This window comes from Pseudorca crassidens, chromosome 3 (assembly GCF_039906515.1).
Source record: "Pseudorca crassidens isolate mPseCra1 chromosome 3, mPseCra1.hap1, whole genome shotgun sequence".
Taxonomy (NCBI): Eukaryota; Metazoa; Chordata; class Mammalia; order Artiodactyla; family Delphinidae; genus Pseudorca; species Pseudorca crassidens.
Genome location: NC_090298.1, coordinates 54,867,831 through 54,881,413, shown reverse-complemented (window position 1 = coordinate 54,881,413; position 13,583 = coordinate 54,867,831). Strand labels below are relative to the sequence as shown.

Genomic DNA, 13,583 nt, shown 5'->3' with positions numbered 1-13,583 from the left:
GATCCTATAACCATCCTCATTTTTTCAGATGAGAAAACTGAGGCACAGAAAAGCCTTTGAAACCTGATTTAAAAGCCGCTACTTTTAGTACACCTGAAGTTAACACAAAATTGTATGTCAACTGTATTTCAATTTTTAAATAGTTTAAAAATGCAATACAGACAAGTAAAAAATTAAATAAAAGCTGACAGTTTAATAGGCCTCTATTGAGTAGACATCTTCAGTGATTACAGTAAATGATTTGTAACCAAAATGAAGCAATTCAGTCGATGATGATATCCAAACAACCAGCTCTATTGGGGTGAAGAATAGAAGAAATGGGAAGTTTCCCATGGCGGGGTGTGTGTGTATGTGTGACGATGATGGCCAAAGAGCCCAAAGGAAGTGTTCATTTTCTAAGGCATTTGGTTGAACTCTTTTGTGGCTAATAAATGTTGTGTTAGAACTACACTGAGTTTTGGAAAAGGCATTTAAAGCCACCAGTGACGGGCTTCCCTGGTGGCACAGTGGTTAAAAATCCGCCTGCCAATGCAGGGGACACGGGTTCGAGCCCTGGTCTGGGAAGATCCCACATGCCACGGAGCAACTAAGCCCGTGTGCCACAACTACTGAGCCTGCGCTCTAGAGCCCGTGAGCCACAACTACTGAGCCCACGTGCCACAGCTGTTGAAGCCCGTGCACCTAGAGCCCGTGCTCCGCAACAAGAGAAGCCACCGCGTTGAGAAGACCGAGCACCGCAACGAAGAGTAGCCCCCGCTCGCCGCAACTAGAGAAAGCCCGCGCGCAGCAACTAAGACCCAATGCAGCCAAAAATAAATAAATAAATTTATAATTTAAAAAAAAAACCCACCAGTGACACTACAAGAACTCAAAACCTCCACACTGTTTTTGCCAAAATAATATCACCAGATAACTGTGTGAAAAATGAACCATTTGGCCAAAGGTAGGGACATCCCCGGAACAGAGCCTCCTGTTTGCACACCCCCCTCTTGGTTCTGCAGTTCAGGTTCTGTGCCTCCATGTTACAGGGAAAACTTTTGCTCATATACCCTTGGACATCTCAGATTTTTCAATGTGACCTCCCCAAAAACCTCCCCCAACAATCCCTCCAAAATACAGAACCAGAAACTGCTTCTGCCATGTCAGATCAAAGTTCACATCGGGACAGAGGTCTCCAGAGAATGAAATGGTAGGCTTTGGGCATAAAAAAACATTGTAAAGGAGATGATTTCAGAAATTTAGAAACAGAAGGATCTGCAATTTTTCAATCCAAAGTGGACTGACAAACTTTTCAGTTCATCTTGTTTAAATCATGACCATCAGAAGCCTATCTAGTATTTTTCAAAAAATTTTAGTATTCTTGAGGCTTTTTTTTTCTTTTTAGATCTACTTCATACTCATGAATATTCATAGACCTTTTCAGGACCTCAACAAAACAGAACTGTGAAAAAATAAATTCCTTGACAAGAACCCCCAATTAAACACATCAACAAAATGCTTTTAACTGAACTTTAAAACAACTCAAAATGAGTTTCGCCCCATGAAACCACGAGTAAATTGTGCAGAATCAGAACTGAAATTATACCTTTTCATAAGTATTGAATTAGAAAAAATGAGCACATCAATATATTTTCCACATTCATATTTCAATTAGCTCAAGTTTCTTAGTTTCTCTCCCTTTCACATTAAACATGAAAAAGTCCCACTGGTCGGCAGCAAGAGTTTTAACACTTCTTTATCTACTAAAGGATGTGGTCAAAGCAAGGAAGATGGCCACTGAGATGATGCTACTGGAGAGGCTGTCCCACCCGCCATAATACCTCATGAATGCTGCAGCTTTATCATCTTGGACAACAGAAAGGCGACCTTTGGCCTGGACTCTGCCTGCACACTTTTAAGCATATACACGTGACCAAAGGAGTTACAGGTTTTGTGATTATTGGTTTCAGGGCAAATCCTGGAAGCAGAAGCAGCTTTTGAGCACAGCAAGGCAACAGTCAAATTGCTTTGAGAAGAGTTTCAATCCTGAGCTGACCTCTCCCCGACTTCTTCCATTTTTCCACTCTTTCAATCCAGAGACAGGTAAGTATGGAAGGTCAAGCCATTTCCTCCAGAAAGATGATCCGTATTTTCAACAGTGCTGTGGAGGGGCATTAAGAATCAGAAGACTTGGTTTCCAGTCTTCATGTGGCCTTTTTAACAGTCTTGATGGTTTGAGTAACTCAATTATCTCAGAGTCAGTATTCCCACCTGTAAAATGGGGCTAATAATACCTAGCCTATGTATACAGAGCTGTAAGAGGAGCAAAACGAGAGATGGCGTGGTGTATTTTGTGTATCATGTTTGTTGTTTCAAAACCTGGTTGGTGTCTCTTTCTCTCTCCGTGCACTGTTTGAGATGTAACTTAAACTGCAGCTCATCTCTGCGGTCACAGAAGTTCCAAATGGAGATTATTCGGACATAGCAATCACCCCTACAAATCAGGCACCATCTCATTCAGGGTGCCTGAGACCGTATTAAATTTTATTTGCTATTTCATGAATGTATTTTTCATTCCATTATATAAAATACGCTTACTCTTTTCTCTCCCCTCATTTTTGCCATTAAACCTTTAAACTCTAAACAAATTGTAGTGCATCTATTTAGGAGTTAGAATTGGCTGTGCTACGGTATGAATATTAATAGGAAGTCAATATGTTTCAAGGCCTTCTATAAAATATGAAGAAAAGTAGTCTTAGCATTCCATGTAAAACTGCACTGTTAAATACATGTGTGCAGTCATTAAAAAAAAAAAAAAAAAGAGGGATGCAGACAGGAAGTGCTGCACTTTCCTGCAGAGAGGGCTTTTACACCAAGCATCACCCCCTCTCCCAGTCAGAGAAAATGCTAACTAGAAAGAGAAACCAGAAAGACTAGTCAGGATGGGGGTAGGGGAGCAGCTAAGGCTTAAGCAGGGAGTTACGTCTCTTTGGAAAGGTAAACAGACCTTTTCAGGATGTCAGGGGTCAGGATGGAGAAACGGGGAAACCTTCTGAGTCAGATCTTCATTATGTGGGCTTCACGAGGTGGCACAAAGCGCATTCAAGGAGTGATACTCCAAGGTGAAAAAACATCTATCTGGGCATTTTCCATTCTTTTGGGTTTTCCAGGCCGCTGGTCTCCATAGTCCTGGCAATTAAAGGTCATGGGATCAGAGGAAGTCAGAGCGGCAAGGAGCTTTGAAGACCCTCTGGCCCAACCTTTTCGTTTCACACACGAAACGGGGTGAGGGGCTCAGAGGCTGGGGAGCACGACCCAGCTTAGGGAGCACAGACTCTGAAAAACCTAAAAGAAATGTCTTCTCTGTAACTGACTGATGCGCAGGCCTGAAACTTGCTTAACGCTATCCTGATTTTTTCCCTCAGGTCTCAATAAGGGCAACTCTCCAGTGCCATGTGGCAGAAGCCCCTGCCTGCCTGCTGGAAGGGAGCCCTGAGGTGAGCTGTCAGCACCTTCTGCGGGAGCTGGACTGTTGCTTCCTGGCCATAGTGCAGCCCAGGGTTGGTTTGTATAAAGGGCCAGGGATGGATGGGTCATACAGCTCTAGCTTTTGCATTTGGGGGAGAAAAATGTCTTGGTGAAAACAATAGGAATAGCAGCCTGAAATGAAAGGAACCAACGGCATCCAGTCAGAGCCCAGGTTCCCTTCCAACCCCCCCATCACACACACCCCTGCACATATTTCTTGCATCTCAGCACTTGCCTGACATGCTGCCTCCAGTGCTTATTTGGAAATACCGACGGAGAAAGTTCCATAGGACTATGTCATGTAGGCAAGCCCTCCAGACTCCCTTTTGAAGCTGAGAGCAGTCAGACAGAAAACTGTGTTAAATTAGACAAGCTGAGAAAGGGAAAGCTCTCCTCCCTGCACTACCTCCAGGCCTTGAATCAGGCCCCTGAGCTGTGCATTACATCTGGCGGCCAGAAGCACTACGATCACCCCAAGGGAGGCCCCGGGCAGCGCACAGCCTTCCCCGGCTCCTGCCCCATTATCAGCCTCTCCCTTGCTTCTGCCTCAGCTATCAGAGCCTTCAGCAGCCTGGACATCAGGGCTGCGCACACAGCAGCTTCATGTTTGATTGAAAAGGAAGCTGGCCTCCATCTCCATCTTCTCGTCTACTGAGGCCTGTTTGGAGATAACCCTGGCCAAGATGCGCACTGCGGATCACAGCGGATCACTTAAAATCCTTCCACCCTTTGCGCACCGCCTCAAGTCTCCCCTTCTGTTTCCACACCCCACACACGTTGTTTTCTAAAGATTAGAAGGAACTTAATTTGTACTCAAAATTAAAAGGACAGAGCACTCATAACTGCAATGTCCACCCCTTGTTTTTCTCTGCTTTGCCTTCTCTCTGACATTTTATGTGATGATCGGAGTTTAGTTTGTGTATTATAAAATGTACCTATTGGTGTGTCTCTGAGTTTCTTGGTAACTACTTGCAAATCAAACTGTACATTTCCTCTTGCAAACTGAAAAAGGCAACCTGTACTTGGGTAGTTACATGTAAGGGGCCAGCCTGTGGTATAACAAACCTTTATTAAGCACCTATTGTTTGCTAGCCCCTGTGCTAGAACTCTGGAGACGCAGAGATGACAAGGCATCCACCTGCCTCCTGTAAATTGAGATTATTCTCAGTCTTCTACTCTCTGAGAGAACATAATTCTAATCAATGCTTAGTCCTCAAATGATTTTTTCCCCAGAGGGATGAGGGTGCCTGAGTACCCCTGTATATTGATATTTACACAAACACTGGGGATCTAACCTTGTAACTGACAGCATTTAGAAAAGAAGAGCAAATCTGCTTTACCCGACTATAAGCCTTCAGATTTCACAATGCTCGAGTACATGACACATTTCTTAGCTATCTACTGTGAGATGTGGAACAACGCTGAGCTCTATTTGATATACCTAGGCAACAGGAAGAGGATAAAAAGGGGGAGCAAAATCTCAGTGTCACCTTGAGGGTAGTAGAAGGAGCTTGCAAGGGTGGGGAGTTAATGAGAAAACACAAGAAAGCAATGATGAGACCAAGACAGAAGGATAGATCAGTGATCTTCAGAGTGGAATATAAAAAGAATAGTATACGATCTTCTGTTCATAGTTATGCTTATTAAAAATAAAAAAGACATTAAACTTTACTAATATTTAACAAATAGATTGGCAGTAGTATATGTGTATACTATATATACTACTATATAATATGTAATATACACGTATATGTGTATTACAGTTGACCCTTGAACGACACGGGTTTAAACTGCGTGGGTCCACTCATACAAGGATTTCTTTCACTAAATACTGTACTACGGTACTACATGATCTGGGCTGGTATAAAGTTATACATGGATTTTCTACTATACTGAGGGTCACCGCCCCTAGCCCCTGTGTTGTTCAAGGGGGGTTACATGTACATAGTCAGTCCTCCCCCGGCATCCACAGGGGACTGGCTCGTGGGTACCGAAATCAGTGGATGCTCAAGTCCCTTGTATAAAATGGTGCAGGACAGTCAACCTGTTGTCTGTGGATACATATATGAAATGCTTGCTCAAACATTTATTATTCATTGGCTATATAAGCAAAAAACGTTGAGGCCATTGATGGAGAAGAAACAAAATATAAAAATTAAGGTCAACAACTGCATGCTCCGAATTGTGAAGTGAAGATAGAATCAGAGAATTAGTATCAAAGTTCGCATCTTGTGCAAAGATGCCACTGATTAATTCCTCCCCTCTCTGTATGCGTCAGCTTTCTACCCTTTGAGAGGCAGAGCCCGTTTCTCCTCTACTTGAATCAGGACTTTGTGACTCTCCTTGACCCATAGGATGTGGTGGGAGTGACGTTCTGCGACTTGCACGCCCAGGCTGTTAGAGGTCTGGCAGCTTCCACTTCTTCCCTCTGGGCAGCCAGATTCTGACCACGTGAGACTGAGCTGTGGGGAAGCCTAAGTTAGCCACCTGAGGGGCACCGAGGCACCGGACATGCATGAGAAGCCCTCTTGGATCTTCCAGCCCAGCCAGCCACCCACTGAATGTCTTAGCCGAGTGAGTGACACCACGGGGGCAGAAGAGCCCAGCAGATAATTCTGAAAAAAAGGGAATTATTGTTTTAAGGCACTAAGTTTTAGAGTGTAATTTGTTCCACAGCAGCAGATAATTTTTAAAAGAGTCATATCTTATGGTTCAGGAATTAGCCCTGGAAACAAACACGTTTACTAAGACTCTTCTTTTCACATGTTGCCACCTTAGACAAGAAAACAACATTCTGATGGCCAAGGGTTTGTAGGCAGTGAAATCCTAGGGCTGGGGTAAGCCCAGAAGACAATGGGATAGACACAGCAAATTTACAAAGTATTGTTTTTAAAGAAAAAGTTGCAGATGGGTACAAAACACATAGGGATTTTGGTATTTCACAGTAACCAGGAATCTGACTTGCCTTTTCCTTTGTCAAAAGTTTTCTCCCTTCAATCCTTTGGGGGTGTTTCTTTCTTTAACTATATAGGCCAGCTTGCCTGTTATGCAATTCCTTCTAATTGTTAGAGCTGGAAGTCTGGGCACTACCTTCCTCGGCATCCCTTGCCTGAAGAGTTTTGAGTCTGATGCTGACAACCAGAGGTACTTGCATGGGATTTGGAAGGTGGAGGAGAGGTAGACGCCACATTATTGCTCTTCTGTCAGAAGTGGGCAGATGTGTGGGGTTCAACAGACATCAGAGTTTGTATTAGATCCCAGACATTTCCCTTTGAATCATCCACCTCAGTCAGTGCTGGAAGCAGATGAAATCATCACCAGCCCGTTTCCTATAGTCCCTGAAGCTTCCTGTCTCTGTAAAGCTAGCAGCAAACTTGAAAGCTTGTTGCTTTCCTTGACCTGCCCTCCTCCAGACCTTCCAGGAGTTTTGTATGCATCCAGTTCCTTGTGTTAAATTCCTTCCATTGCCTGAAATACCTAAGATGGTTTCTGTTTTTCTTACCAATTCCTATTGCATAAGCCTATACGATTTGATTTTAAAATGGAAGTCAAGATAAAGTATAATTTCTCTTTACACAGTTTTCTTCTCTTTAAACAGCTGCAGATCTCTTTCATAAAATTTTGAACACAAACACATTCACATCACATAGCATGGAGGGAGATGCATGTGGGAGAATCGTAGAATGGAAAGAGGAAGTAATTAATAAAATGTGTAGGAGCAGGGGAAAGTAGCATTTTTCCTTCCAGTTAATCAAAGAACGTTTTATAGGTGGGGGTCACAGTCACCAGATTTCGCAAAGAACAAGAGGTCACCTAGTTACATTAGAATTTTAGACTGACAACGGAGTAGGTAGAATAACGCTGCACAAAAGATGTTCCTCTCCTAATCCCTGGAACCTGTGAACGTGTTACCTTACATGGCAAAAGAACTTTCAGATGTGATTAAGCTAATGGGCTTGGAGATGGGGAGAGTCTCCTGAATCATGCAGCTGGGCCCAATCTAATCAAGTAAGTCCTTAAAAGCGGAGAACACTTGCCAACTGCAATCAGAGGGAGATGTGATTAAGGAAGAAGAGTCAAAGAGCTGCAACGTCGCTGCCTTTCAAGATGGTGGAAGAAGGCCAGGAGGCAAAGGAGTGCGGGTGGCCTCAGGAACTGGAAAAGGTAAAAGAATAAATTGTCCCCTAGAGCTTCCAGCAGGAACACAGCCCCGCTGACTCCTTGATTTTAGCCCAGCGAGAACCGTGTCAGACTTTTCAACAGTAAGATAATAAATTGGGGTTGCTTAACCCTCTAAGTTTGTGATAATTTGCTAACGGCAGCAACAGGAAAATAATAAAAGAGAGAGTTTTTTAGTATAAGTATGGCTGTGCAATATTTAGGACACACATATTAAAAACTATTTCTACTTTGAAGTTAAAGCTTAACTGTGAATCCTATATTTTACTGGCAACCCTGTTGATCAGAAGGTAGGATTCCAAAGCTCTTCTACATCTCTGCCTTGAAACCTGTGGCCCTTACTATGAGCCAGACACTTAAAATGGGCAATTTACCTATTCTGTTTCGTTTGGTTCTTACAACTCTTTGGTGTAGGTATTATTTACAGCTATTTTCCAAGCAAGGTAACTGAGTCTGTGCAAAATTAAACAATTTGTTGAATGCAAATTCGAGGTGGTGGAGGAGCTGGGGGTGGGTCGGGTCGGTCTGACTCCAAAGCCCGTTATGCTAAGTTATCTCTGTCTAGTTTGCTGGGCTATCACTCCTTTTCTCAACTTGCTTTCATTGCTGGAGCCCCCCAAGCTGGCCTCTACTACTGCTTCCAGGTCCTCTCCCCACACTTCTTCCTGTAATCTGGTTTCTGCTTCCCCTCCCCACCTCTTCTATACCCTCGAAACTGCTCTCTCAGAGGTCACAGATGGCCTCCAATCTGCCGTCATTTCTTAGTCACCCTCCTCTTTACCTTTGTGCAGCATGTGACTGTGTTGACTTCCCCTCCCTTCCAAGCTTGCCCCCCACCTCCACACACATGGGGCTTTTATGAGTCTCCTTCTGCCACTCTGAAGATTTCTTCTTTATGATGGTTAATTTTATGTGTCAGTTTGACTAAGGGATGCCCAGATAGCTAGTAAAACATTATTTCTAGGGGTGTCTGTGAGGATGTTTCTGGAAGAAATTAGCATTGGAATCCATAGACTGAGTAAAGAAGGGGACCCTCACCAATGCAGGTGGGCGTGATCCAATCTGCTGAGGGCGTCGGCTCATCACGTGACCTTTTCTCTCCCTGTTTCCATCTCTCCTTCTTTCTGTTATCACATGGCCTTCTTCTCTGCTGTAAGTCAAGTTTTCCTCTGCTTCCCTCCCAACAAGGATACTTGTGATTACATTTAGGGTCCGTCTGCATAATCCGGGGTCATCTCCCCATCTCAAGATCCTAAAGGACAACAGTAAAGTCTCTTTTGCCATATAAGGGAACATTCACAGGTTTCCAGGATTAAGCCGTGAAGATCCTTGGGAGCCCTTAGTCCGCCTATCACACCAGGTGATTCTAATTTGCAGTGATGTTTGTGAATCAGTCATAAGTGAACAATCTTCTACCACGCTCCTTTTTCCAATCCGTCTTGCTCACCATCTTCCTAATACACCCACCATCTCTGTGATCACATGGCCCCTGAAGAAATGCCACCAGAGTTTACCTCTGTCTTTAGAATACATTCCAAACACCTTAATGGAGAACACGGCCCAGTATGCACTGACCCAGACTCCTTACTTAACAAGATATGTTTTACCACTGTCCTCCGTGAATGTTTTGCTTCAGGTAAACTGATTTTCTCACACTGTGTCTGGCATTCTGACTAGCTTATTTTGTTGGTGCTGTTTCACTGACATGTAAGGCTTTCCTTATCGTCCTGTGCTTACTCAGGTCTTACCCATGTGCCAAGCTGTATTCTTTTCCTCAGGCTGATATAAGAAAGTACCACAGACTAGGTGGCTTCAAAAACCACCTAGAAACTTGTCTCACAGCTCTGAAGCCTAGAAGTCTAAAATCAAGGTGTCAGCAGGGTTGTTTCCTTCTGAGGGCTGTGAGAGAAAGATCTATGCCAGACTGACGGCTCTTGCTGGCTTGTAGACGACCGTCTTCTCCCTGTGTCTCTACACATTGTCTTCTCTTTCTGCATATCTGTCTCCAAATTTCCCCTTTTTATAAGAATACCAGTCCTATTGGATTAGGGCTGCCACGAATGACCTCATTTTGACTTTCTTACCTCTATAAAGACCCTATCTCCAGGTAAGGTCCCATTCTGAGGTACTGAGGGTTAGGGTTTCAGTGTGGGAATGTTTGGAGGGGGATACAATTCACCCTGTAACACTAGGATATCACAGTCCTATTTGGTTCCTGAAGTCTTTAGCTTCTGCAACTTAGGCTAAAAGACTCTCCTTCATCTAAATAATACAGTAGCTTTTGTCCATTCACTCGGGAAAACAACAAACTAAACCTTTATTGCGTCTCCTGAGTTGTTGTCTTTGAACAATGACTCTGTGTGTGTGTGTGTGTGTGTGTGTGTGTGTGTGTGTGTGTGTGTGCGTGTGCGTGCGCGTGTGAGTGTGAGTGTATATATGTACCCTCCCCATATAGAATATGAGCTCTTTGAAGACAGCCATTGTGTCTTATTCATCTCATTACACTCATGATACCTTTAATATGGACTCAACACTTGTTGATTTAATTTCAGAAAATCTGAGAGAGTTTAGTTTGGAGTGAGGAGTGGGCAGAGACTAATCCAATGATGAGATAGGATCTGATACTATATAGCATTGACTAAAGGATTCCTTGAGGGCTTCCCTGGTGGTGCAGTGGTTGAGAGTCCGCCTGCCGATGCAGGGGACGCGGGTTAGTGCCCCGGTCCGGGAGGATCCCACATGCCGCGGAGCGGCTGGGCCCGTGAGCCATGGCCGCTGAGCCTGCGCGTCCGGAGCCTGTGCTCTGCAACGGGAGAGGCCACAGCAGTGAGAGGCCTGCGTACCACAAAAAAAAAAAAAAGAAAGATTCCTTGAATATATTTGTTGGAGAGAATCTAAGAGAATGCTTTCAGGTGGTGTGGTGCTTAAAAGCTATGAGCTGACTAAAGGGAAAGAAGAGAGAGAAGGAAGAAAGGCAGCTCTCTAGATACTCAAATTAATTCATTTAAGAACCGGGCGAGTTAAGGCTAACGGCATTTTGCATCATCGGCATCACCGCCCCAGTCCTTACTCGATGGTGATAGTGCGGTGCTTTGGAGGACTTATCGAGCTGACACAGGCAGCCCGGGTTGGGAACTCCGCCAACCCTTCGCTGGTGGCCCTTGCATTTCCGTCTGCTTGCTCTAGGTTACTATTCTGCCTACCAGGCAGAGATACTCTGGTCACTTTCATAGAAAGAGTGTACAGATTAATGAGTGGAGGACCGTCAGGTTGAGAAATGGAAAGGGTTGTGTGCATCGGAAGTCTTTGTCTCAGCATGAGAATCTAGAGGACTGAAAAGGGGGAAGTCTGTCATGTTATAAAGGGGCACCAGAGCATCCACGTGTGTCATCCCCTCAGAGAAGATGTCTGCGTCCCGTTAAGGAAATGATGAAGCAGGGGCTTGACTCAACCGCTGTAAATAAACTCCCTTTACCTTGAATTAGCATGCAGCTTTAAAAACCTACATCTTTTCTGGTTTATGTAGACCATGGCTTAGTCCTTCCTGCCCCGCCCTGTTCTCCCCAGGGGCCACGTGGCTTCCATGTCTACTTGACAGAGCTGGGCTCCACTTCCTGCTGCTTTGGTTTCAGCTTGGTTTCTTGTTATCGTGCCCAGGTCACACCAGCTGTCCCTTCCTGGTATTGACACTGGGCGAGACCGGAGCTGTTCAGTGGCACCCTGACTTGCCCAGGGCTGGGGGCTTTCCATGGGCTTTTTTAGCCCTGTGCCCCCGGCCTCTTCACTCCCCCTTGAGTGGAGCCTGGGTGCCCAGGAATGGCAGCCTCCTCTGCTGCCATTCCTGTGTGCTTACCAGTCCAAGCACGTAGGACTGAGCATTCTCAGGGTCTCCTCCTCTCTCTTCGCAGCTGCCACACTTGGAGAAGGAAGAGGGATCTTCAGGCATCTGATGCTTGCCTGAGTGGGCTGTCTTCCCTCTCAGAACTCCAAGTGTGAGGTCAGGCTCGTCCCCATGCCCTCCGGCGCTCCTGGAGCAGCTGGGGGTTATTTTTGCAGCCCGGGTGGAAAAGGAACAAGAGTGCAGTTGCCCAGGGCTTTCCTCTGTGTGGGACTGTACAGGAGGTCAGAGGTTAGGGTGGAGTAGGGCAGGTTGCGTCAGCTCCAGGGGAAGGGAGCTGGGCTGGTGTCAGCCTGGCCCACGTACCTTTTCAAAGTCCCTTCTGTCTAGTCTTCCCGTTCAACGGCTAAGCTTATTCCCAAGAGGCCATGGGTCTGGATTACATCATTTTAGCCCACAACTGTTCAAACAACTCTTGACATTTGACCTTCAAGCATTTATGCAAGCAGATGACCTTTCCTCACCCTATCCTATGTGGATTCAGAACATGGTTCTTCTCCCAGTTGGCTATCCAAATGATCGCCTTAGCTTTAATGTGCATGCCTTAGAAATTCTTTATCGTTCATGGATAGATCTCTTGCCTCTTCTTGTGTTTTCACATATCTTTGTGCTATATCAGTGCTATAAGTTGGGAACTTAGCAGTTTGATTCATCCAAATTGCTTTCTGTAACTTTAGGTTTATGTCCAAGTAACAGCAAAATCCCCAAATGATACAAACTTAAACAAAAGAGATCAAGCAATAGGAGGAGATGTCTCACAGGTAAAAGCAGACAAAAACAGTGCGGGGCTGGTAGGGTGGCTCTGCTCCAGGAAGTCCTTAAACAGTTCTCTGGGCTGCTTTCCGTATGGTATGACCTCATGTTCGTGGTCAACGTTGCATCTGCTTCCGGGCATCAGGAGGGGTGAAGTAATGAAAGAGAGGCAAAGGCCACATGTCACCCAAATCTCATGTTAGGTTCCCAGAAGCTACTCTCTGATCCTTTTGCTTACTTCTCATTAACCGCAACTTAATCACAGGACCACACTTAGCCGCAAGGGAGGCTGGGGAACATGGCCTTTCTTCAGGACAGTCGTGTGCCTGCTAACAGGCGTGTTACTAAGGAGAAAGGATAGTCAAGGACAGCAAGCAGCCTCTGCCAGAAATATTCTAAAAATAGATTGGGGGGGAGGGTCCTCTTTGTAGAATGAAGAATATATGTTCCTAAAAGGCAAACCAAATGATTGACTCCTAGAATAGAAATCATTACCTATCCGGATAAACATACAAACACGGAAATTTATATAGGTCACTACTTACACAATATTTCAAGTCAAGTAGACAGTTATATATTGGGAACATTTTTAAGCTATTTCTGTAAACAATAATGACTTGTTCCTAAAATGTTTTCCCCAAGATGCAATAATCCTCTGAACCATTAAGATGGCCAGTGACCTTAAGCAGCTCTGTCAGGCAATCAGATGGTGAAATCTCTGGGGTCCCAGTTGCCAGGATTATTTCAACCTAGTGGTAGGAAGCAATGCCCCGTGGCTACCAAGTCTGCATGTTCTGTTACGGAAGAAGCAGGATACTGGGGGAGACTCTGACACAAATTACAGCAAGGTGTGGGGAAGGCCCACATGTATAGGGAGTAATTGCACAGGTGGGACATCTGTTTATGTGCGATACGTGGAGCATCAGGTGAAATAAGGTGCTTGATAAAGAATAGTTAGCACCCTTGTGGACAAGCCTATCCCTTGGGTGACGGTCTCTATCTAATAGAACTCAAAGTAATCTTTGGGCTTTTAGGTTAACTTTTAAAAGGGGACATAAAATATTTTTGCTTAATTTTGTTCTCTGCTCATTTCTGTGTAAAACAAAGGATTTGGCTTCCCCACCCCCCGCCAAGAGATACTAAAATGACGTGAGGGAGCATCCTCTGGCTTGATCAGAAAAACCAGAAACAAAAACACTTGAAAATAGTCTTTGAATGTTGGTTTGCAGATATATTAAGTAAAAAA

General features: G+C 44.7%; 1 long non-coding RNA gene across 1 annotated transcript; it reads left to right on the top strand.

Annotated features, from left to right (window-relative positions):
* The first annotated feature begins 1,625 nt into the window (after positions 1 to 1,625).
* Positions 1,626 to 4,373, top strand: LOC137220709 (uncharacterized). The gene is made up of 3 exons (XR_010941754.1): positions 1,626 to 2,082; positions 3,405 to 3,476; positions 4,059 to 4,373. It is a non-coding gene; the product is annotated as an uncharacterized lncRNA (long non-coding RNA).
* The last annotated feature ends 9,210 nt before the right edge of the window (positions 4,374 to 13,583 follow it).